This window comes from Agelaius phoeniceus, chromosome 4 (assembly GCF_051311805.1).
Source record: "Agelaius phoeniceus isolate bAgePho1 chromosome 4, bAgePho1.hap1, whole genome shotgun sequence".
Classification (NCBI taxonomy): domain Eukaryota; kingdom Metazoa; phylum Chordata; class Aves; order Passeriformes; family Icteridae; genus Agelaius; species Agelaius phoeniceus.
In genome coordinates this window covers 9,489,521-9,493,637 of record NC_135268.1, presented here as the reverse complement: position 1 = coordinate 9,493,637, position 4,117 = coordinate 9,489,521, and the positions used below count along the sequence as shown (strand labels likewise).

General features: G+C 40.0%; 1 long non-coding RNA gene across 7 annotated transcripts in view; it reads right to left on the bottom strand.

The window, feature by feature from the left end:
* Positions 1-786: 786 nt before the first annotated feature.
* The window catches only part of LOC129121514 (uncharacterized), a 4,285-nt gene continuing 954 nt past the window's right edge, over positions 787-4,117 (bottom strand). Inside the window, exons 2-5 of one of the 7 annotated variants that reach the window (XR_013181782.1) lie at positions 3,201-3,264; positions 2,919-2,945; positions 1,592-1,713; positions 787-1,182 (exon numbers count right to left, since the gene is read on the bottom strand). This is a non-coding gene — a long non-coding RNA (uncharacterized LOC129121514). Of the gene's footprint in view, positions 1,183-1,217; positions 1,714-2,485; positions 2,894-2,918; positions 2,946-3,200; positions 3,265-3,884; positions 3,950-4,117 lie in introns of those variants that run through there. The other 6 variants (XR_013181784.1, XR_013181785.1, XR_013181781.1 and 3 more) reach the window with 6 other exon arrangements.

The following is a 4,117-nucleotide window of genomic DNA, read 5'->3' as shown; positions in this document are numbered from 1 at the left end:
TTGGATCTCTCTACAGTTAGATTTATATTTCTAGAATACTTCTATTAATCCAAATAAAAACCCCATCTCTAACCCATCTCAAATAAATACAAGAAAACACCTTCTTTTAAACGGTATCGAAATATTTTTATACTTTGTATAGTTATACTCACATTTATATTTATCGTTTCTTTTGATGCAATCTATTAATAATTATCTATAATATCTATAAAATTCTAGACATGTATTTAAAGTATTATCTATATTATGTATCGTATCTACTGCTGCAACTGATTTTTTCTTCTAGCTTTAAACTTTATCTGTATGTATTTATGATATCTTTCTAGACTTAGATTTCTACCTTCATATTCTTTGTATTTATCATTTTTATCATCAAAACCCTGCCTATTGACAAGTTAAAAAAAACGCTTTCTTTAACGATCTAAAAAATATTTTTATATTTATAATTTTCATATTTCTATTTATAATTTGCTCTCTAGTACGTGATAACATACCTGCTCCTGCACCGCAGTGGGGCTCCCTCTCCTGGGCACCTCGGGGTGCCCCCAGTGGCATCAGAGCCCCGAGTCTTTACCCCCCCCCCCCCTTTTCCTCTAGTTAGAAACTACACTGGAACTTTTTTCTGGAAACAAAGACATGACCTAAATCCTCTCCCCGTGTCCTAGACAGATAGATGTTCAGTTCTTAGTTGCCTGGGCAGCAGTTTCTTCAATAGAATGATAAACAATATGGAAACGTTTTAGCTACAAGCAAATAGGCAAATCTGAACAAGGTCCTGGTGGCCAGCCACTGCAGTTCTTTGAAGCAATTTTTTAAACAATCAAATACTGATACCACAAAAAATAAAGCAAAAAGCTGACTACCGGCTAAGAAAGAAGGAAAAATTAACTTTTGACGACAACAACAACATTCCAAGGACACAGGCTTTTTTCCAATCTCAGACCTTATTACTACTACCTCTCTTGGGAATTCTCATCGTGGATCCCAAAAGGAATAAATCCCTCAGCGTGTCCTAAAGCACCAAGGAGCTACCTACAAGTGAAGGTGGCTACTTTCAGTGCAGACACAGCTGATGACACAGCAGTAGCACAGTTCTGTGCTGCACAGGGATAGTACTGTCTCCTCTTCTCCAGCAGCTGACTCTCTCCTGCCATGGCTTCTGTAAATGCATCAGAGCACGACCTTAACCACAAACAGGCAAGAAAACACCATCCGAAGTCTTTCATTAAGCAGTACAAGAAGGGTTCCAAGCAGAGACCAACAGAATTTCAAGGAAGCAGTCTGCAATTAAACCCCCTCAGATTTGTTCAAGTAGCCGGCAAAATGGAACCATTCAGAAATGACAAAGAAAACCCCCCCAAGTATTTATACAGGAGTCCTTAATGTCAGAAAGGGGATGACAGGTTATGTTCAGATAAGATGAATGTTTATTTGGATCTATAAATAAACTTCTCTCGTGGTCCTTTGCCAAAAAATAGAACCTACAAGTGAACACCTACACCTGCCTAAAGAGACCTAACGAGCCCCTGGCAGCCACCGGCATCAAAGCGCAGTGGATGTTTCTAATCCAGGCTAAGGAGAACAATATCACCTTTTGTTCTCTCCAGTTTGTTTCCTCTGCAGTCCTAGTTGCTCCTTATGATTTTTACAGTCTCTGTATCTTCTCGGGCAGCGCTGAGTCTGACGACCGGGATACGAGAGTCCTTCCCTGCCCTACGGAGAGAACCAGGAAAAAAAGTTAAAAAAAGAACAGGGCAGTTTGAAGTTAATACCTCCGACAAGAAGCAGCACCCGACAAACAGAGCAACGGTGAACAAAGCGTGACACCTCCCTGGGGACAGAAGACTGACAAACTCTCCGGGATTTACAATTCCAGTAACCAAGCCCTTCAGCACAGCAGCCAAGTGTCCCATTAGGTGGTCCTGCACCAAAGAATGATCCAAGAGGTTCCAAAGAGTGAAATGCACGTTATTGTCCAAAGACGTAAAATCTTGCAAAATAACAAAACTACAATAGATCTAAACTACAGGGCAAGAGTACAAGTGTTAGCTTGAGGAGCTGGAACCATCCAGGTGAGCAACTGCTAACTGGATCCTCAACAGAGTTTGAGGAACCCTTCAGGATACAGAAGGGTTTTCCCCAGAAATTGCACAGGCCGAGTTTTGATAGAAGTACACTTGCCAGATGCTCAGAAACGTCACCCATCCTCCTCCGGGTGTCCTGAGAGAGCTGCGAATGGCTCTCGCGTGGTTTGAGCTGGTTCTGTAAGGGCTCAGGCTGAATTTCACCAGATGCAACCAAACTGGGCAACACCCAGTGGGACAGAAGGAACCCAAAGCTTGTTTTACCCAAAGCTTGGGTAAGCAGAGCTCCAGCAAATACCGAGGAAACGGACAGAACGGGGTAACAAATAATAAACATACCTTTTTTCTTTTTTTTTTTTTTCAGATGAGCAAAACAATTAAGGAGAAGGTGAAAACCTCACCATGACTGAACATTTCATCACCTGTAAGCTGACCATCCTTAGCATAGAGGACTCCAAATTTAAAATTCACCGATCCCAGGAAAATAAAACCAAATATTATTTGGTGAACAGTCAAACAGAAGACATAAAAATTTGGTTCCTCTAATCTTTGCCTACATCCTACACGTTAGAACATACATTTTATACCATCTCCTACTACACAATAATTCACCTTTAAACTTTGATAGTATAGCATAAAATCATTAACTTAGACGGGTGATCAATTATTATTAAGTTGGTGCTTCAAGTTATTTTTGCTGTCAGGTTCAAAAAAACATGACTTCTTTTTACTGTAACGAGCAATTGATTTAGAACTCATCAAAAGCCCATCAAAATACAAAGCTGTATTCACCGGACGGGTCTGTGAGCAAGAAGTAGTTAGGCTTGTACTCACCTCTTGCCCTTCAAGAACCAATAAATCCTGTCAACAGAAACAGCATCTTTAGCCCCCTCCTATTAAAGATTCTACAAGGATGATGGTTTTATTTGTGTTTAGAAGTTTGGATTTGAAATGGCCAGCTCAATGGATAAAGAGACAGTTTAAGTAGTATTAGATTATTATTATTATTCTTATTAGCTACTGGAAGAAACAAACCAGTAGGATCTATACTTAATTACTTCTATTTCCAGGAAATCATAAAGAAAAAGAACCAAACCAAAAAAAGTCACTTCCTACCTTTTGTATCTCAGGATGAAAAATGTCTCTTGGGCTCTTCTCCAGTTTCTCCAGACTCCTGGCACTGAAATGCAAATGAACGAGTGCTTTATAGGAGGGCAAGTGCACATTCCAACCCCAAACCCCCAACCGATGGCAGTTACAGCGCTTACAAAATGAATCCTTCCCAGAGCCTCTGGGAAATGGAACGGTTTGTGCAACTGCCATTTCTTCCCCAAAATACTGACTCCCAACACTTCCTAAACTGAGTTTGCATTTTAAAAACAGAAATTAGGGAGACTCAGGGTGGAGATCAGGTTGAAATTGATTTCCTTCTAAAGCACAGGGGCTCTGTTCCATCACCCTTCACTTGGGCTCCACACGGAATCACGGGGAGCATTTTAGGAGGGCTCAAGAACCAATTCTATTTCTCTCTTTTTTCTAGTGCTCTCTCTTCCTAAATAATTCAAGGCAAGTCAAATGAAAAAGGACAAGTTCAGCATCAAATTCACACTTTTCCCCTTTGTCTGCTCAAGAACAGCCTTTAAAACCACTTCTTGCTGCCTTCAACGGTTAAGACTTGCAAAACAGTTTTGCAAGTTTGATAGGTTTATCATAAAAACCACAGAACGCAAGCTCTGAATGACAGGAAAAGGTACACAGGCAAATATCTCAGCTGATGGTGGCTTATTTGTAAACACAGACCTTAACGGACATTGCACGGAGAATGTTTCAGTGGGACTCTAAGGGAAAAATATTTTCTGAGTACCCTGTAAACAAGAAAAGCTAGGATATATTACAGGACATACCCACGTGTTCTGCATATTCAAATAGGATTATCAATAAAAACATTTAAGAAGGAAGAAAACCAAGGTAATTTTACTCAGCTATATTTACTGCCGATTTAGAGGGAAAAAAAAAAAAAAAGTGAACCAGAA